General features: G+C 36.9%; 1 protein-coding gene across 2 annotated transcripts in view; it reads left to right on the top strand.

The window, feature by feature from the left end:
• lrrc4ba (leucine rich repeat containing 4Ba) overlaps window positions 1-22,738 on the top strand; it is a 40,321-nt gene that overhangs the window by 10,288 nt on the left and 7,295 nt on the right. The gene's annotated exons all lie outside the window — the stretch shown is intronic.

Below are 22,738 nucleotides of genomic sequence, written 5' to 3'. Positions count from 1 at the left end.
GGTCTTTAGACCAGGGCCAAAGTGTGTGTGTGTGTGTGTGTGTGCGTGTGCAAGTGCGTGTGCGTGTGCATGCGCGTGTGCGTGTGTGTAACAACTTTAAAAAACTTTCTATTACAGTTTAATGTCCTGAGGAGACTACAAGTACACTATCCACATTTGGCAGGACTGTTTGTCTCAGTAACAGAAAAGAGAATGGTTGGGAAACCTGTTTGGAAATAATCAGTATGTTTGCATTTTCTGTTTGCTAGGGTTACTGAAATTATACACTTTATCCTAAATATTCTTTTAGTATCCCTTCCCCTAAAAATTAGCAAATAACAAGAACAAAAAACGCTGAATCTCTTTAATGATGGGGTGATGTGTCCTTTTATATTCTGATGACAGATCATGTAAGTAAATTCACCAACATGTTTATACAGAAAAAAATTGCACACACACACACACGCGCGCACGCGCACGCGCACACGCGCACACACACACACACACACACACACACACACACACACACACACACACACAGTGTGAAGTGCGAACAGAAACATTGATTTCACAAGAGGACACATCCACATCCCACTGACCGAGAGACATACAGAGTCTGCATGGTTCTAGCCTCCAGAGCCACATGAAATCCCAGGAAGGAGAGGAATAAGAGATGAGAGAGGGGTGGGGGTTGGGGGGGGGGGGGTCAAACAAAAGTGCTGAAGTAAGTTTTCACAGAAGGCCCTGGAAACATGGCTTGCTGAGATGAGCTGGCAAGGCTGTGGCTGCGGCTGCGGCTGCACCGCCACTGCAACAGTGTGATAGTTTACATGCTTCTGTAAATGGCTGAGAGACACTCTGATTAATGACTGCTGCTCTGCTCTCCTCCCAGCCAAACAGGAATCAAGTGTATCAACACTTTTAGCACAGCAAAGTGCCAATTAATTGTTTGCCAGGAGCACGTGTATATATGTCTCACAACCTAGGGGTGTTTCGCTTCACAAAAGCTCTTTTATTACAGAGATAGTCAAGCGGGAAAAACTTTGGCTGCATTGCCCCAGCAACAGCATAGAATAAGCTAGAAATGGAAAGTTTGGCAATGTCTTACCTAAAAGTTTTGAAGGTTGCTTAGTCCTTAAGTTATTTGGATGGATGGATGGATGGATGGATGGATGGATGGATGGATGGATGGATGGATGGATGGATGGATGGATGGATGGATGGATTAGATAGATAGATAGATAGATAGATAGATAGATAGATAGATAGATAGATAGATAGATAGATAGATAGATAGATAGATAGATAGATAGATAGATAGATAGATAGATAGATAGATTGTTCTTTTTCTTGCCACCTCGAGAAAACAAACATTTCTTTGTTTTTGCGGAGTATGTATCAAGTGTAAGTCAGAGCAGCCTAAGTGAAATTACTAATGGAAGTCTATGGGATATTAGGGTGTGTTCACACTTGTTTGGCATGTTTAGTTCTATTAAAAATGAAACCTTCTGTGATTACTCCATTAGTGCAGTTAATTTGAATAAGCATGAAACAACTATTCCATTGAAATAGGAATGCAACACGGACCAAAGAAACAAAACAAAAAAAGGACATGAAGTCACAAGATGTGACCATAAAAAGGACAGAATTCTCAAGCATAACTTTTTTTTCTCATAGTTGTGATCTTGCTCATTACAGTTTAGTACAGGCATCATTCAGAACCAAGTCTCCAGATCTTCATTTGTGTGTGAAGAAGGGATTCTTTATTCTTTTTTGACTCCTATACACAATTGAAACGCTCTTCTTGAGTTCTCAACTAGTCCGTCATATGGAGGCAAAGCATATACACTGAGTGCATTTAGCCCAGCACACAACATTGTTTTTCATATTTGTATTTAGATATTTGGATGTTCCATCATGAACTATATATGCAACAAAAGCGGACTAATCAGATTATAAACATATCCATATGTCTTTAGGTTCGGTGTTAAAATACCTAAGCGGACCAGGACTAAAAGTTTTTTTTTTTTTTGGTTCGGAATAAATAAACCAAGGATGAACACACCCTTAATCGACTTCTAAAGCGAAACAGTTTGCTCTTTAGAAAAATAAATTTAAAAAACAGAGAAAGAGAGAGAACAGGTAAAAGAACTGTGTCGAGTCTGGCAGCTGGCAAATTGACACTTTTCTCATTTTCGGGTTTCTCAGAAGTGGAAGTCATCATAGTAGGGTTAACTTAGCAATGAACGAGAGACTACATTAAATGTACTATTTGTGTTTCCATTTGCTCAAATAACAAAAGAAAAACTCCACAATATAATTTTCACAACTTTAAAACAGAGGAAAATAACAGAGAGATTGATAATGGTAGTCAGAAGAGAGAAAGATGTCGACTGTACTGTCACTCTCACAAAAGAAACACCCTCACAACAGCGTTAGCTAGTTTATTGTAATTTGGTGCAACGTAATATAATACAGAGTAGTGTTATAAATGTGTAGACATAAAAATTGTGTAGGATTTATGATACTGATGACCATTATAATGTGTCATCACAGTCTGTGAAAAGGGTCCATTAGAAATGTTTGTTTAACACCTAAGGAATGAGCAGTGATGAAGATTGACTTACAATTCACCCATGTTTTTCTAGTAATCAGATCTAGTTTTTAGATGGACCCCATCACAGTTTTTTTTGGTCACACTTTACAATACAGGTGCACTAATATGCATTAATTCATGCTTAATTAATGCACAGATAATCATAAAGTTAATGTATTACTAATGTTGAACTAATCTATTTATTAATGATTACTACATCAGCAACGAATGAAGATTCATCATGATAAATAGTTTAAGAAATCATTACATTGTTATTAATTAAATGTGTCATAATGTATTAATTCCTTAATAACATATTATATTAACTAATAATTTAAATTAACACGTTAATTACCACAACGGGTACCATGCATTTCAACTTCCAGTTGTCTGCTTTAATTAATCATTAGCTAATGATTTACAAAGGTCTCATTATGTTATGACTTTACTTGTTGGGGCACATGACTAACTAATTGATTATGTAATATATAAATGGGTTAGTTCACGATTAGTAATACATTAACTCATGATTATCTGTGCATTAGTTAAGCATGAATTAATGCATATTAGTGCACCTGTATTTTAAAGTGTTACCGTTTAATTTCTCAGTTTAAATGAGTAATAGAAAAACCTAATGACTGGAGACTGAATGACTGGAAGTTTAAACGGGTAGTTCACCCAAAAATAACCCAAACATTATGCGAACAATCCATTTAATTGCACCAAAGGCTTTACATTGTGCTTCAATACTACCTGATCTTAAATCGTATTGAATAACACTGCCGTTCAATATTTTAGTCAGTACAATTTTTGTTTGAAAGAGGTCTCTTATGCTCACCAAGGCTGCATTCATTTAATCAGAAATAGAGTTTAAAAAAAACAACTGGTAATATTGTGAAATATCATTTCAATTTAAAATAGTTCTTTCTTATTTTAATATATTTTAACATGTTCTCTTTCCTGTGATGGCAAAGCTGAATTTTCAGCATCATTATTTCAGTCTTCGGTGTCAGAATGATCTAAATAATGTTGAAAATGGTTGTGCCATTTAATATTTTTTTTGGAAACCATGATACACTGGATTAAGTTATTATATCTACACTCACCTAAAGGATTATTAGGAACACCATACTAAAACTGTGTTTGACCCCCTTTCGCCTCCAGAACTGCCTTAATTCTATGTGGCATTGATTCAACAAGGTGCTGAAAGCATTCTTTATAAATGTTGGCCCATATTGATAGGATAGTATCTTGCAGTTGATGGAGATTTGTGGGATGCACATCCAGGGTATGAAGCTCCCATTCCACCACATCCCAAAGATGCTCTATTGGGTTGAGATCTGGTGACTGTGGGGACCATTTTAGTACAGTGAACTCATTGTCATGTTCAAGAAACCAATTTGAAATTATTTGAGCTTTGTGACATGGTGCATTATCCTGCTGGAAGTAGCCATCAGAGGATGAATACATGGTGGTCATAAAGGGATGGACATGGTCAGAAACAATGCTTAGGTAGGCTGTGGCATTTAAACCATGCCCAAGTGTGCCAAGAAAACATCCCCCACACCATTAGACCCCCACCAGCAGCCTGTACAGTGGTAACAAGAATTTGGACCCATGCTCTCTTCTGTTTACGCCAAATTCTGACTCTACCGTCTGAATGTCTCAACAGAAATCGAGACTAATCAGACCAGGCAACATTTTTCCAGTCTTCAACTGTCCAATTTTGGTGAGCTTGTGTAAATTTTAGCCTATTTTTCCTATTTTTAGTGGAGATGAGTGGTACCCAGTGGGGTTTTCTGCTGTTGTAGCCCATCCGCCTCAAGGTTGTGCGTGTTGTGGCTTCACAAATGCTTTGCTGCATACCTCGGTAGTAACGAGTGGTTATTTCAGTCAAAGTTGCTCTTCCATCAGCTTGAATTAGTCGGCCCATTCTCCTCTGACCTGTAACATCAACAAGGCTTTTTCACCACACAGGACTGCCACATACTGGATTTTTTTTTTTTCACACCATTCTTTGTAAACCCTAGAAATGGTTGTGCGTGAAAATCCCAGTAACTGAGCAGATTGTGAAATACTCAGACCGGCCCGTCTGGCACCAACAACCATACCACGCTCAAAATTGCTAAAATCCCCTTTCTTTCCCATTCTGACATTCAGTTTGGAGTTCAGGAGATTGTCTTGACCAGGACCACACCCCTAAATGCATTGAAGCAACTATATATATATATATATATATATATATATATATATATATATATATATATATATATATATATATATATATATATATATATATATATATATATATATATATATATATATATATACAGGAGCTGGTCATATAATTAGAATATCATTAAAATGTTGATTTATTTCACTAATTCCATTCAAAAAGTGAAACTTGTATATTATATCATATTAATTCATTACACACAGACTGGTATATTTCAAATGTTTATTTCTTAATTTTGATGATTATAACCGACAACTAAGGAAAATCCCAAATTCAGTATCTCAGAAAATTTGAATACTGTGAAAAGATTCAATATTGAAGACATCTGGTTCCACACTCCAACCAGCTAGTTAAATCAAAACACCTGCAAAGGCCTTTAAATGGTCTCTCAGTCTAGTTCTGTAGGTTACACAATCATGGGGAAGACTGCTGACTTGACAGTTGTCCAAAAGACGACCATTGACACCTTGCACAAGGAGGGCAAGACACAAAAGGTTGTTGCAAAAGAGGCTGGCTGTTCACAGAGCTCTGAGCTCAGAGTCTCTCTGTGCTCACAGAGCACATTAATAGAGAGGTGAAAGGAAAGAAAATATGTGGTAGAAAAAAGTGTACAAGCAATAGGGATAACCGCACCCTGGAGAGGATTGTGAAACAAAACCCATTAAAAAATGTGGGGAGAGTCACAAAGAGTGGACTGCAGCTGGAGTCAGAGCTTCAAAAACCACTACACACAGACGTATGCAAGACTCTTGAACAACAGACAGTGTCAGAAGCGTCTTGCATGGGCTAAAGACAAAAAGGACTGCAGTTCCTTTGGAGATCAGGGTCCCAGAGTCTGGAGGAAGAGAGGAGGTATTTACACTGGACCTCCACGTTGCTTGAGGTCCAGTGTAAAGTTTTGGCAGTCAGTGATGGTTTGGGGTGCCATGTCATCTGTTGGTGTTGGTCCACTGTGTTTTCTGAGGTCCAAGGTCAACACAGCCGTATACCAGGAAGTTTTAGAGCACTTCATGCTTCCTGCTGCTGACCAACTTTATGGAGATGCAGATTTCCTTTTCCAACAGGACTTGGCACCTGCACCTGGTTTAAGGACAATGGTATTTCCAAACTCGCCTGACTTTAACCCCATCTATGGGGTATTGTGAAGAGGAAGATGCGATATGCCAGACCCAACAATGCAGAAGGCCACCATCAGAGCAACATTGGATCTCATAACACCTGAGTAGTGCCACAGACTGATTCTGATCACGCCACATTGCTGCAGTAATTCAGGCAAAAGGAGCCCCAAATAAGTATTGAGTGCTGTACATGCTCATACTTTTCATGTTCATATTTTCAGTTGGCCAAGATTGCTAAAAATCCTTTTACTTAGTCTTAAGTAATATTCACATTTTCTGCCATACTGAATTGCGGATTTTCCTTAGTTGTCAGTTATAATCATCAAAATTAAAAGTAATAAACATTTTTAATGTGTCAGTCTGGGTGTAATGAATGAATATAATATACAAGTTTCATTTTTGGAATGGAATAAGTGAAATACATTTCTGACCCCAAACTGTAGAAATCATTTTTTTGCTAAAACTTTTATTTATTTTAAGTGTCTGCTTACAGAGAGGCCAGACCCCAGCCCTCCAGTTGTGTCCTAATGAGGAGAAATGCAGGCAGACAGAAAGTATCAGTAGTCTCTGAGAGGAATTGTAGTGTGAGCAAATCAAGGAGTGTTTGTATGTAGGCTGTGTGAGTGAGTGGCAGAGAGTGCTGTGTACATGCGCTTATGATCTTAGAGTGACTGTGTGTACTTAACATCTGATTGGATGAGGATCACAGAATACTTATGACTTGTTTTCTCATGCACACTCAAGGTTTCAAAGGTGTGAGTTGTTTACACGTCTGCATATGTGCGTACTGTCGTACAGTCCCACACGTCATCTTTCATCTTGATCCGTAACATCAGTGCACAAAGCCCCGGCGAGGCTGAGCGCTAAAACTTTATGACACATGCGAGAGGAGGATCTCTCCTCTACCATCAGCAGCCCCATCATTCCCAATCACATCCCATCAGATCTCATCCAGCCCTGCAGTCTTTCACAGACCACTCGAATACAGCCGTGCACAGATCATGTCCTTGGCAGACGGCGGCGTAACTCCAGCGTGTAAAAATAAAGTGTGAAAGTAAAATGGAGGTTGGGATTCATTTACTGGGATAGCGATGTGACCCGTATGGAGGTGGGAAGCAGTCGCGCCGGCTTCCTTGCAGGCCCTGCTAGCCCTTCTCGGCTCGCTTAGCCGTGGGTAGAGTATTGACTGCAACCATCGATTTACCTGTACAAACATTCAGCCTCAAACCCCATGTAGAATATTTCACTAACCTGGGGGGCTTCTCTCCCCCGAGCCTACACATAAATCAGCCACTACACAGCCAACACAAAGCAGGCGAGTTAGCATACTATTAGTCATGTCTCTGACATTGTGCAAACTCCCTGCAAACGTGGACAAGCGCTCGTGTGGAGGAGCGTGTGTGTGGGCGTGGGCTTGTGACGTCAAAACCTCATTCATTGGTTCGTCTTACACTTGGCTTAAACAGCTGCCCTGTTTGCATATTGCTAAAAATCTTCCTAAATGTTGAGATTAAATGTCTTTCTGAGTTGCAGTGTCTGCAATTATAGACGTGTACAGATGAAAATATTGAAATACATTTTTGTATGTTTCTTTAATCATAATTTATTGCATGTATTTATTTTTTTATACATTTTAATTCACTTGATATGTGGAGTTGAAGTGTATTGCCACGTTACATAAACATATCTCATAAGACTAGGTAAAGGGGTGAAGTTTTAGTCTGCTGCATATGTTATATTTTTTGGCTGTTTTAAATGACCTTGAAGTCCTCAGGTCTCTAACATGAGGGTTGAAGCAACGCAGGTGTTGTGGACTTTATATTTCAACGTAATTCAGAAAAGTGAGTTCCCCTTCTTTATATAAATGTGCAGCTCGATTAAAAAGAGAGCATTTTGGTTTGAATTGTGATATCCAGTCTTTTTTAAGTGGGCGAGTGTCATAACTTTGCACAGAAAGCACATTTATTTATGTAAAACTTTTGGCTCAGTGCATCTCTGAGGCTGTTTTACTTGGATTCAGCGTGGAAATTTGATAACCCAGGACCAGAACAATAATGAAAGACAAGATGGGGATGAAAATAAAGCTGAGCACACACTCCTTACACCAAAGATCAGACGACAAAGGTATGCAGAAATTCTGAAGATCCTCTTTGAGGTTACTGAATCGATAAATAATGTAAAGAAAAGTTAAAACGAGTTGTAACACAGACCTTATTGTGGTTGAGAACCGACAGATGCATTTTTGCTGCCCGTAGTGAAGCAACAGAATAAAAAAGCATGTCAGCCTCACTCCCATGTGACCGCCTAAAAATAAAATATTGCTACACGTCACATTACATTAGCACAACAGAGCTTATTTCTTCCTAGAAATGGATACGCATTAAACATTGGGTAAAATATTTATTCAACAATACTGTGCTTAATGTAAAATTGGTTTTAAAACATACCAAAATATTTACTGTATATTTATTTCTTTTTTAGAAAGAACCAAAAAAATCACCTGAATGTTTAATGCATGGATTGGAAAATTTGGTTTCTGGAAAACAGCCACGTAATGCATCAAGTTGTAACATGGTATCAATAAAAAAATTAATACTTAAAAATAATTGGATTCACAAACCTGTGCACCTGCTACAAAGTTCAGTCATTACTTCCACTGCAAGTTCCTTCTATGCATCTAAGCAGCGTGAACTTTTTGTCTCTCAGTGAAGGACATCTGGTACATTTACTCCAAGAGCAGATCTGAAAAAAAACTACAACAACATCCTGCTGATGTTTTGTGCTCTGTAATCTTTGGTCACAAAATTGTCCTGTAGATCAGTATTGAATATGTTGCCACTAGAAATTTCACTCGGATCAAAGAATCTATGTTCTCAAGTCCTTGCTTTTTTTCTCTTTCATTTTCTATAGTTTTACCCTAGTAAACATTTATTTCAAGTCAATTATCAAATATACTGACATATTAAATGCAATATATAAAGTGAACCTAAATCTCCAATAGTTCCACTTTTGCACTATCAAGTATATCTTAAGTTGGACCTCGGCACTATTTCTAGAAAACGAAAGTGTATTTAGTACAAACTGAGTTTTAGCAGACTTTAAGTACACTGTAAAAAATTTGTGGTGGTTTTTGTTGGTTTAACTTTAAAAAGTAAGTAACCTGGTTGCCTTAAAATTTTGAGTTTATTGAAATTAAAAATTTGAGGTGATACAATGAAGGAAATTAGTTTAATAAATAGAAACTCAAAATATTTTTGTATCTGAACCACATAAAAAATGTGATAAATCATGAAATTAGCACAATTTGGCATGTTTCACTGCATCATCAGAAATAACACACACATAATTACCCAATATGCTTACAAAATCTTTTAATAATCTTTTAATAACAGTTGTCAAATCTCAAAAAATGTTCATTGTATTAACTCAAAATTTTAATGTCAATGAACTCAAAATTTTAAGGCAACCAGGTAACTTTTTTTCTAAATATTTTTTTACAGTGTATATCAATTTAGTATAGCCTACCAGGGTATTTGTAATAAGTATGCAATATGTAAATGTATTTGTATTGTACTTAGCATAAAATAAATGTATTTTAAAATACATTTTGGTATATTTATTTCACACTAGGGTAGACATTTTTGCAGACTCAGTATATATATATATTTTGATAATTAATGAATGATTAATGTATATGCTTCAACATTAAGATAAGCAGCTTTATTATTATAGTGTTATTATTTTCTTTGGCAGCACTCTGATATCCCTATTTAGTGTCTTCATTAATAAAGCGTTAAATTAGTTTTATAAGTCATGTCAGGGTCATCATGTCTTCATAATTACAATTACGTACTAAAACCATCTGATAGCCTTTAACTAACTTCTATTTTGGAATTAACAAGGCTCCGTCTTAGCCTGCGAAGACATACTGCCGTTCAAATTATATTCATCCTTATGCTGAGCAGAGATTTAAGTATGTATGTTTTTTGCTTTTTTCTGAAATGTTTGCATAATCAGAGTCTTTCCTCAATGGTGACGACTGCCGTAGAGTTTGTGTTGAGTTTATGTTAGCTCGCTCACTGTCTGTGCTGATGATAAGGTACTTAGCCGACTGCTGAGCCTAGTTAACGCACTGTACGGCTCTGTGTGAGGAACGTATGGCCCAGTTATTGGATTTAGTTACATTTCATTAACATCATCTCAACGCTGAGGATCAGGAGCATTTTGTGTTACTTGCACCATTGATCTCGCCATTTCACACCAAGATAACTTAATCATCAGATATTTTTAGATGTATTGCTCCCTGAATGCCAGAGGCCATTCTATATAGCTTCCTGTTTTCAGTGATTCACAGACATCTAATTGATGTCTTGTACTGTAAAAACTCCACTTTCCTTAACTGCAGTATTGTCTCAGCTGATATAGTGCAGCCACCCTGCGTGTTAGCAGGCAACCGCCACTAAAATTAATTGTCACAATTTTATTACAGGGGAAACAATAACAGCTCAACATACACATTGTTGTAGTGCCAGTGCATCTGTCAATGGCAATCTGCCCGACCAATAATTACCATTTTTCATAGGTCCACATGTTTTGTTGTATAACAGCAGATGAATGGGTTATCTCTGGGGTTTTGCTTACACGGCAGAATCCCTTATTTTAGCGGCCCCCCTTGTCTGCGGTGTGCCACCTCAAACATCTCCCTCTGAAAGGAATAAACACAGTTGCTGGACTCAACTCTGAAGTAAAAATAGAATAGGCTTTTTTTTTCTTTCTCCGCATCAGCTGGCAGACGTGGGGGGAGAGTATGTTCACGTTTGCACTGCTTTCCGCTTTCCTTCAAATCTCTCGCTGCAGTATGTGTATTGTTCGTGATGGGATCTTAAGTGTAATGCCGAGGCATGACCTCTCTATTACGGCTGATATCATAGAAGGTTTTGTAGCTGGAATAAGGAGGCCACGTCGCTAGCCCCAGAATCCATACCTGTGTAAATCCTAAATTTGGACTTTCCCTCAAGATGAAGTAGTTCTCTGCAGCCGCTTTTTGTGGATGTGTGCAGTATTTGTGCTAAAAGCAAGATATGTGCGTGGGCGAGTATTATCATTAAGAGGTCAAAGGTGATGTGTCATTATTTCCTTTCATGCCTTAAAGCAGTGGTTCTCGACCAAAAGCCCTCTATATAACAGCACTATAGATTTAGTAAATGAAGATGCTCTTGAAACTTCTGGTTTCACAAAAGGAATTGCGATTTACCTATTTCCCAGTTTAATAATATGTTATAGTTAATATATTTATAAATTAGAATATCATCAAAAAGTTGACTTATTTCACTAGTTCTGTTCAAAAAGTGAAACTTGTATATTATATTAATTTGTTACACACATACTGATATATTTCAAATGTTTATTTCTTTCAATTTTGGTGATTATAACTGACAATTAAGGAAAATCCCAAATTCAGTATTGCAGAAAATTAGATTACTTAAGACCAATACAAAGAAAGGAATTTCAGCAATCTTGGCCAACTAAAAAGTAGGAACATGAAAAGTATGAGCATGTACAGCACTCAATACTTAGTTGGGGCTTATTTTCCTGAATTACTGCAGCAATGCGGCATGGCATGGGGTTGATCAGTCTGTGGCACTGCTCAGGTGTTATGAGAGCCCAGGTTGCTCTGATAGTGTCTTCTGCATTGCTGGGTCTGGCATATCGCATCTTCCTCTTAACAATACCCATAGATTTTTTATTGGGGTTAAGGTCAGGTTAGTTTGCTGGCCAATTAAGAAAAGGAATACCTTGGTCCTTAAACCAGGGACTGGTTGCTTTGCCACTGTGTCCAGGTGCCAAGTCCTGTTGGAAAATGAAATCTGCATCTCTATAAAGTTGGTCAGAAGCAGGAAGCATGAAGTTCTCTAAAACTTCCTGGTATATGGCTGTGTTGACCTTGGACCTCAGAAAACACAGTGGACCAACACCAACAGATGACATGGCGCCCCAAACCATCACTGACTAACGAAACTTTACACTAGACCTCAAGCAATGGGGATTGTGTATCTCTCCTCTTTTCCTCCAGACTCTGGGACCCTGATTTCCAAAGGAAATCCAAAATTTACTTTCATCAGAGAACATAACTTTGGACTAGTCAGCAGTCCTTTTTGTCTTTAGTCCATGCAAGACACTTCTGACACTGTCTGTTGTTCCTTGTGTCAAGAGTGGCTTGACACAAATAATGTGACAGCTAAAACCCATGTCTTGCATACGTCTGTGCGTAGTGGTTTTTGAAGCACTGACTCCAGCTGCAGTCCACTCTTTGTGAATCTCCCCACATTTTTGAATGGGTTTTGTTTCACAATCCTCTCCAGGGTGTGGTTATCCCTGTTGCTTGTACACTTTTTAAAGGCCTTTGCAGGTGTTTTGATTTAATCAGCTGATTAGAATGTGGAACCAGGTGTCTTTAACTCTTTCCTCGCCAAACATTGAATTTTTCGTTATTTTTGAGAAAACACTCCCGGGCCAAAAGTCACCTTTTGGACATCTGTCAAGTCAGCAGTCTTCCCCATGATTGTGTAGCCTATAGAACTAGACTGAGAGACCATTTAAAGGCCTTTGCAGGTGTTTTGATTTAATCAGCTGATTAGAATGTGGAACCAGGTGTCTTTAACTCTTTCCTCGCCAAACATTGAATTTTTCGTTATTTTTGAGAAAACACTCCCAGGCCAAAAAAACGGACATTTCAGGGTTTTAGATGCTAGGGGCGCTATTAATCATCTGAATGAGTACTGAATCTCCTGATCAAAACCCACGCGAGTAAGACGCAGTAAAACAAGCGATCGTATGCAATCATATGCAAATGAAAAATAACGGGATCATCAACTTTATCATATTTATCATATTTATCAAAACTGCCTAATGTTACTGACAGAAATGTGGACCCTGTATGAGCTACAGAACTTTGAAGCTTTAGGGGTGTTGATAGACTCAATCTACTACATCTGTGTTTGATCATCGCTCTGAATCTGATCTGGATACAGTCTTTCACAAAAACATTTCTCAGCGTTTTGTTCAAAATTTTGCTTAACTCTTAAAGAAAACTAGTATTTGACCAGGTCTAACAAGTTTCAAATGTAAAACCTAAGTACGCAGTTAGGATCTGCAATACTTTAAGCAACTTGACTATTATTTATTACAGAGCCATACAGGCACTTTGTGGGTAATGAGTCAAAATGAGTCTAATTGGCCTCTTTGCGTTGGATTTCTCTATTTTAACTTTAAGTAAATTATTACAATATTAAAATATTAAAAACTCTTGTGATTAATCGTGATTAATCATGATTAATTAGAGAAAATGTTTGTGATAAATTAGTTAATTAGTAAATTAGTTTTCTAATTGATTGACAGCACAAGTATTGTTTTGTTTGTCATGGAGCTTTAAGGCCCATTTACAGCACTATAAAGTTTTAAGAATCATTGAAATTTTATGAGAATAGGGAAGTCAAAACCACAGTACTACTACATGATAAAGACACAAAGGAACAATATCATTGGAGTCATTTACAGGACCATCAGCATTTAAGGTGGCGGGCAACATATCCAAACTTTATTATTAGTTTGTGTGGCAACGTAATAGTTATCTTTCTTGGTGTGAACAAGCCTAAGCAGATTAAACATCATTGTATAGGAAGTGTGACCAAAACCAAAAACACAGTGAACCGGACGCAGGGTTGCCATCTCTCACGCATTTGGCGTGATGCACACGCTTTTGGGCTCTGTGTCACGCTCGCACACTGCCCAACTTCATCTCATGCCAAATTGCCAAACCTGATTTTGAAATTAACAAAGTTAGGCCTATAGATTTTTTATTATTATTATTACATTTTAACAAAGGTGGAAAGTAAATAAGTACATTTACTTGAGTACTGTCCTTAAGTACGCTTTTTGAGTATCTGTACTTACTGGAGTATTATTTTTTCTGGAAACGTATGACTTTTACTTCACTACCTTTGAAAGACAAATATCATACTTTTTACTCCACTACATTTCTATCTAGGTCGAAAGTCGTTTCTGTAGCAGCTCTGAAAGTCGGAGGATGATTTTTATCCTTCTTTAAAAGGGTTTTGTTGTTGTTTCAGACAGTCTGTCAGGAATCACTCTTATATGCTCATATACATTTTTTTTTGAACACTGATCAGTTCATAGCAAAATGGAAGAAGACGGTTCTTAGGCACAAGTGTGTGCACCCATAGCCATACTTTGAAAGTTTGTTTCAGTTTAAAAAAAATCAAGATTAGTTTAGTTAGCATGCAATTGGTGCATGTCTTATAAAATATAAAAAATAGAACCGTCTGGGAGAAAGAGAAGAGTACAGTTGGGAGAATATCAGATGTTTATCAATGTATTGGATCCGTGCATTCGGCCTTAAAGTGACAGCAGCTTTGTAAAGAGCTTTGTAACTTATATACAAGTATTTAAATGAGTTTAAGTTAGTCGTATGCTAGTTCGTCAGATGGAGCATCACTGAATGACTTAAACCATGATGACAGTGTGCATTTATACAACAATAATAAAATAATGCATTGGCATAAAAAAGGAAATTTACTTTAATGCTTAATTACTTTTGAAAACAAATACTTCTGTACTTTTACTTGAATAAAAATCTGTTTTTACAACTTTCACTTGTAACGGAGTAATATTTAACCAGTAGTACTTTTACTTTTACTTTGTCCACCTCTGCGTTTTAATGCGAAATTCAAACAATAAATAGCATTGGCGCTAATGTTAAAACTAGAGGCGTTGAAAAGCAGAGTTGCAACATGCTCTCATCTCCCGGCGGTGCGTACAGTCACGTGGCTCATGGAGCGCTCTACTTCTAGCGCTGTGTCAATGCATTTGAATGGTTTAAGCGGATACACAACAGTTTCACTATACAGAAACAGTACAGGATGTGCATTTATTATTATGTCAGCCATATTTACAGGATCATTATATTATGGAGAGTGATAGAAATGCAGCACTGTTAACATTAATTGTATTCTTATTTAGCCCTCAGATATTCCTTACTAATTGGTCACACTAATACTCATTGATGGAAAAATGTGACCATACACCGTAACTATTTTTCAATTAAATAAGTGTTCAATATTTAATTTTGAAGAGTTTTGCTACTAAATACTATTTGTGCAATAATTATTGTCAATTAATGACCACTTAAAATATATTTCTTCTAATATTTTTATTATTTATATTACAATTTGTGTATTAATTAAGGGTAAAATAGATCATTCCAATTCAAAGAGGTAAATAAGAGTAATTTTGTGGCTAAAAAATAATAATGTTCATTTGTAATGCCATTACCCAGTAGATGCCTTATGGTTCTTTAATAAATATACATGTTGTTTATCAAGTTGCTCAAAAACCCCTACACTGTAAAAAAATTATTTAGAAAAAAGTTACCTGGTTGCCTTAACATTTTGAGTTTATTGAAATTAAAATTTTGAGTTAATGCAATGAACATTTTTTGAGTTTTATCAAAATATTATTAAAAGATTTTGTAAGCATACTGGGGAATTGTGTGTTTTATTTCTGATTACGCAGTGAAACATGCCAAATAGTGCTATTTTCATGATTTATCAAATTTTTGTGTGGTTCAGATACAATAATATTTTGAGTTTCTATTTATTAAACTAATTTCCTTCATTGTATCAACTCAAAGTTTTAATTTCAATAAACTCACAATTTTAAGGCAACCAGGTTACTTACTTTTTTAAGTTAAACCAACAAGAACCAACCACATTTTTTTTACAGTGTAGTCTTGCATTTTAATAAATATTTAGATATGATCAAAGACTAGATTTCTTTAAATGTGAAATTTTAAAACGTTAATAACTTATGCATCATATTAGGACTTAGCATCCTAATATTTTTTAATGAATAATGATACATATAAGCACACACAAGTGAATATTAATGAATTCAAGCACATCTAATTTGACCCAAGAAGCGTTTAAAATAGTGCTAAGACAAACAAATCTTTCCTTTTCCTTGTTATGTACAGTAAGCTATATACTACATATGAATTGATACTAAATTAAAATCGAAATGGATTTTCTATTTTCTACCATGTGTGTGTGTGCGTGCGTGCGCGCGTGCGTGTGTAAAAAGCATTATGGGATGTGGAGGCACTGTATGAACTGATGATCGCTTCAGAAGAAAATTTAGTGTCGAGCGAAGTTTGGCAAAAGGCAACCATGATAACTGTGCTGTGATCTGAAAAAAGTGAGGCTGAGATCCTCCAGGATGCTGATGGAGAATGTAGGCTAAAGGGTTAATATGTTTCAGTGCAGCAGGTTAACCTTTCATCACGCTTAGAGGCTAACGGCGTATTTACACACCGACTGGACACAGACGGGAGTGTGTGAAAGAGTCTTGGTAGAATGGGAGAGAGGATAAAGGCAATCAGTGGTGTTTAACATGTTTATGGACAGAGACACAATGCATTTGATAAAGGGCTCAAGGTGGGTTGAGAATTTGAGTGCGCGAGGCAGTGACCAAAACCGGATCACAGTGTCTCGCGTGCACACTGCAAACACATTTTATGTGCCAACCATTCAAACCACATTTCCCAACAGGCTCACAGCTGACTCAATTTCCTGTCATTTTGGACTCCATTTCCCATCAACATCACAGCAGATGCCATCTCCCATCACAGCTATTTAATTGGCAGTTGACACTTTGAGCTAATTGTAGCTCTTGTCGATCATGCATGAAGATGACACACCACAGATAGATAAAATAGGGTGACCGTAATTTCCAGGATGATGTTTTAATAATTACTTCATGGTGAGTGCTCTTGCCCTTATTTTTTGCCTCACAATATGCAACGTTACGAATGAGCGTGATGAGATTCTGCAAACATCAGGGACTAAAGCCCATGATCCATTTTAAACTTCAGACGTAACCTGGTTCAGCCATGCTGTTAAATGCATAACAAAATTCAGGAAAACAGTATGTTTCTCATTTGCCCACATTGGACTGGTATGTTTTCTAAAAGTGTATAAAACACCAAAACATCTTGAAACAATTTTTATAAATATTTATGACTCTAAATCTCTAAAATGTATATGTATAGCATGATTCCTGCTCCACACATATTTAGAAAGAGAGCTCCAATAATGATTTTGACATTGTTTTTATTTTTTATTTGTTACTGAATCTTCTCCTCTAGTGAGCTGTTAAAGAACCACCAGATCAAACCACCAGTTGAATGGACAACATTTATAATCTAGAAAATGGGAAACAGAAACAATTTTCTTACAATATGGTCTTACAATATCTAACTCAAATATTTTTAACATCAAGCAATCAACCAAAATGTATTAGGTTACATCAGCAAAATGGAATTAGGTGTAGAAATAGCTCCTTAATGCAGTGGTTCTTAACCTTTTTTAACTTGAAGGCCCTACTATTTCCAATACAATATTTCCAAGCTAGGATATTTCTGCTGTAATTATGAAAAAGCTGCTTATTTTCAAACTTTTTTTAAATTCAATTAACAGGGCTATGATGTAATATATTTAATTAACCACAACTCATTTTGTCATTCAAGAAGTTCTTAAATATATGCAATAGTTATTAAAGGGAACTGCGATTTTAGTTCACATCTTGATTATTTGAGCATGTGATTTTAGGTTCTTATTAACATGTGAAACTAATATAACTCTGAATTATTCATTTAAATACTTCTAAGTCACCTTGAGTCCCTCTTGGAAGCTTGCTGAGTGCATGTAGTGGTTGAAGCACATTTATTTTAGTTTCCTTTTATTAGATGGTTAGTTCACTCAGAAAATAAAACTCTCTCATTAATTGCTCACCCTTTTTGTTCCAAACCTTTAAGACCTTCGTTAATCTTCGGTACTTGAATTAAAATATTTTTTATGAAAGTGGAGAGTTTTGGGACCTCCCTATAGACATTAACGTAATACACCACTTTCAAAGTCCAGAATGGCAGTAAAGACATTGTTAAAATAGTCCAAGTTACTCCAGTGGTTCAACCTTAATGAAGTGACGAGAATACTTTTTGTGCAAAAAGAACGTAGCAAAAATATTGACTTTATTCAACAATTGTTATTTATTCAACGCTTCCGGGTTCTATGTCAGAACTCCGGCTTATTATTGGCCAGCTCCTGTGTCAGTATCACACGTGTGCGTAGTGGTGCTCATGTGAACAGCGTCGTCCAATAGTGAGCCGGCTTTCTGATGTAGTACCCAGAAGCACTGCACTGTTTACAATGTGAGCAGCATAGGAGACTAACATAAGAGAAGAAATTGTTTAATAAAGTTATGTTTTGTTAGTTTTTTTGGCTTTTAGTTTCATTGCTTCATAATATTAAGATTGAACCACTGTAGTCACATGGACTAATGATGTCTTTACTACATTTCTGGGCCTTAAAAGTAGTAATAACGTTGCTGTCTATAAGGGTCAGAAGCTCTCAGATTTCATTAAAAAGCATCTCAATTTTTAAAGGAATCTGAGTGACAGAATTTTCATTGTGGGGTGAACTAACCCTTTAAAATTGTGAAAGAGATGAAACATAAGGTCCAGTGCTACTGAAAACACATTTGGGGCTATAGTGGGCACTGGTTCCCCACCTGGTTACCAGCAGACACAGCAGGGAACAACTGAGGGAGGTATTGCTGCAGGTAGTTGTGACTGTATTAGTGATGCTTGAGTTGCAGTGTTTATAGAAGAGGGCCTGGGGCATGGCTTCTTGTTACATGACAGCTCTACAAATGGCTTTTGCCCATAACGGCATGTTAATGTTTACAGTAAAAAACTGGTTATGGTCACAGTGAAGCAGCAGCAGGGGACATCACATTTGTTCCCCTGACTGGAGTGTGTGTGTTGTGTGTGTGTGTGTGTGTGTGTGTGTGTGTGTGTGTGTGTGTGTGTGTGTGTGTGTGTGTGTGTGTGTGTGTGTGTGTGTGTGTGTGTGTGTGTGTGTGTGTGTGTGTGTGTGTGTGTGTGTGTGTGTGTGTGTGTGTGTTTGAGTCAGGGTTCATCACCTTGTATTTATGCTTATTAAAGAGAGTCTGCAAATATTTTCATGCAAACATCATGACTTATTAATTCAGTTCACTAAATGTAAGATTAGTTATGGAAGCTGTTGCATCTTTAGAGCATGTAAGAATACATCTGCAAAGAGAAAATTATGTCTAAACAGGTAAGGACATATACCAGTGTTTTGCTCCTTTAACGGCAATCCATATGCATGCAAATGTTAGCACAAAGACATTTAGTCTATGAGAATGTTCAGCTTTGGTGAACACCTGACTAAACTGTGTAGTCATATAGTCGAAAGACATTTTACCAGTAGACCTCTTGACTCAATACAAAGAATGCAACAAAGTAGAGTAGATGGTATATTATTGTATGGTGTTTATAGTTATTATTCAAAAGTAAGGCATAGAGTGTGGCATCATATCCAGTGGCAGATATTCGTTGCAGCAGGGTCAGAAGTTATTTCTTGTTTTCAAAAGTGGCATGCGACTTTTAAACATTAACAAAAAATAACATAACACAAATGTATGAGCGTACACATTTGTTTGACAGACATTTTGTCTGATACCCGTTCCATGAATAAGTATTCTTGTATGCAATGATTAGCGAACGAGACCCATACAGACATGCTTAGATGTGTTTGTATTGTCATTATACTGTATTGTGCATTTCATCGAGTGCTATCGCCTCCCCAATGCACACAAGCACAGCAGTGGTTATTCTTTCTTTCACTACCTGTTTTATATTCATTCCTTTGTGTAGTCTTCCTTGAATCCCTCCCATCTTTTTGTGCTCTTGTTGTTTTTGATGCACCTATGTTGTCGTTCTCCTCTCTCTATCACTCTGTCTGTTTCATATTCATCCATTTCTATTAAGCCTTCCTCATGCAGCTCTCTCTGGGAGAAATTATTAATATTAATGTTTTCTCCCTCTCCTCTCTTTCCTCACCCTCCATCTCATCCTCTTAACATTTCCCTCTCTATATATCTGTTCTTTACTGTCTGTCTCTCGTTCACATTTTACTTGGATCTCTCTCTCTCTCTCTCTCTCTCTCTCTCTCTCTCTCTCTCTCTCTCTCTCTCTCTCTCTCTCTCTCTCTCTCTCTCTCTCTCTCTCTCTCTCTCTCTCCATCTATTAGTGTTGATGATTCTCTTCTATCCCTGCAGCTGTACAGTCATCTATCAGTTTAATAATCTCTCCATCCTTCTGCCTTCTGCCCTGCTCTCTTTCTCGCTCCATCTCCTGTCTCTCTTCCTCTTATTTTTCACTGCACCGAGTGTAAAATCCTGTGTTAAATGAACATGCATGTCAGAGTACGATAATTAGGGCCATCATCATTAGTAACGGCCTGTATCTCATTGGATACCCTTATATAAGGTTACTGGAGTCTAAATAACCTGCAGTGAGCCCCCTTCCATGGGGTTCGTGTTGAATTAGCAATCCATCAGCTGTAGCACATTGCGCCAGTTAATGCTGCTCTAAGACCCCATGAGCCTCAAGTCTATGGGCGACTATGGACATAAAGATTAGTACCATAGTTCACACGTGCATTATTATTGCAGAAAAGCACAAGGGGGCTAAGCACATAAATCTGGTGAAGGTGAGTGTAGCCAGAAATGTTCAATGTATTGCATATAGCCAGGGTCCAGAATTAACACTGCAAATATGAGTAAAATGTGTTTTTTAAATTTAAACCATGTATTATGTTACTCACTAGCAATGGTTTGAATTAAAATAACAGTAGTCTGACCATCACTAATGTAAGTGATGAACATGATTTAAAAGTAACTATTTGTGACCATGGGCCACAGAACCATTAAGCGCTTTTGGTGTACAGTAGTAGTACATATGAAAGCCCTATATAAATGCCTCATTCATTCATTCATTCATTCATTCATTCATTCATTCATTCATTCATTCATTCATTCATTCATTCATTCATTCATTCATTCATTCATTCATTCATTCATTCATTCATTCATTCATTCATTCAACCAGTCATATAAGTAATTTTTTTTTAAAATTGAGATTTATACACCATCTGAAAGATGAATAAATAATCTCTCCATTGATGTATGGTTTGTTAGGATAAGACAATATTTGGCGAGATACAACTTTTTGAAAATCTGTAATCTAAGGGAGCAAAAAATCTAAATATTGAGAAAATCGCCTTTAAAGTTGTCTAAATGTCCATAACAATGCATACTAATAATACATGTTTCTATATATTTACATTAGGAAATGTACAAAATATCTTCAAGGAACATGATGTTTACTTAGTATCCTGTTGACAATGTATTGTTGGCTATTGCCACAAACATACTTGTGCGGCTTATCATTGGGTTTGTGGTACAAAGATGATATTTGCATAGATTGATTTTTCCCAATAATAATAATAATAATAATAATAATAATAATAATAAATAAAAAAAGTATTAAAATGTATACTTAGAAAACCTCTAAGAATTAAAGAAGAATTTACCCTTTTATCTTGGATACCTAACCTAATACTGGTCTAAACCAAGGGGGTAATCTAGCACTCGGAAAGCGTTCCACCCCTAGGGGCGGCCATTGCTAACCAAGCCATCACCTGCTGTTAGCATCCCATTGACTCCCATTCATTTTTGAGTCACTTTGACAGTGACTAACTTTACATCTGAGACGTTTAAAGACTCCATCTGTCCATTGTTTATTTATAAAGAAACACGACAATGCATAAAAGGCTCCATTACCTTGTATCTTACACTATCGCCCCGCAGAAGCTGTTTTTGTAAAAATAGGCTAACGATTGCGTCATAACCAACGCGACCCTGTCGCACAGTTGAGAAATTACCGTATAGACCTGAGGAGACGCTCGCAGGCAATCTTTTACTGTCTATGAGACAGTCGGGGGGACATGGAGACATAAAGTCCAATAAAGTCAAGGGAGAAGAATGGGGAGAAGCCCATAGTGAGCCAAAAGCAACGGGAGAAAATATTTAAACAACGTGATTCAGATTTCACTTTCCACAAGAAGACCTACAGCTGTCAGACAGGTTGCTTACGTCACATCTACGTTGTCAAGCTCAGTCTGAGCCTGCGCAGTTCGCTCAGCCATCAGGAAGTGAGTGCCTCTTGATTGGCCTCATTTTCCACCGTTGAAGTCAATGGGAACGCTCTGTCCATTTCTTTTACTGTCTATGGTCAAAAACCACCAGCATTTAAAAAAATTGATTTTAGGCTATATTATCAACAAAGATTCCTTTTTTTGTCAACAATTATGGAAATTTTGTATTTCTTTTTGGAACTGATCGGTCATAGACTTCATATATCTGGGCTTTTTTTCACTCCATATGTGCATAAGCTCAGATCAATACAATCAATCAGTACCAAAAAGAAATTCAAAACCTGTCCAAAATTGAAAGAAAACAAGTTGACCAGAAGACCGAATCCCTTATTTAGTGATAATAGATCATAATGACATTATAAGCCATTTTTTGTAGCCGATTCATTTCTTTGAGTGAGGACACTGCACGTGTAACAAGATAGGAAAAATCCCCAAACATACAAAAATTATCCCAAAAAAATATGAAATCGTTATACCTCGTGTGAGCAAAGTTTGTAAGTTTTATTTAAAATGCGATTACATTTTCGGGGAAAGAATATCCTCTCCAGCTCAAAATGACCCAAATTCAGCATAAGGGCTAAAGCCTTTTTGTTTTTTTTGTTTTTTTGTTTTTTACTGCCAAACTTCAGGTGGCAACACATCTGTGAAA

This window comes from Pseudorasbora parva, chromosome 2 (genome assembly GCF_024679245.1).
Source record: "Pseudorasbora parva isolate DD20220531a chromosome 2, ASM2467924v1, whole genome shotgun sequence".
NCBI classification, from domain to species: domain Eukaryota; kingdom Metazoa; phylum Chordata; class Actinopteri; order Cypriniformes; family Gobionidae; genus Pseudorasbora; species Pseudorasbora parva.
This window is presented reverse-complemented; position numbering and strand designations above follow the sequence as displayed.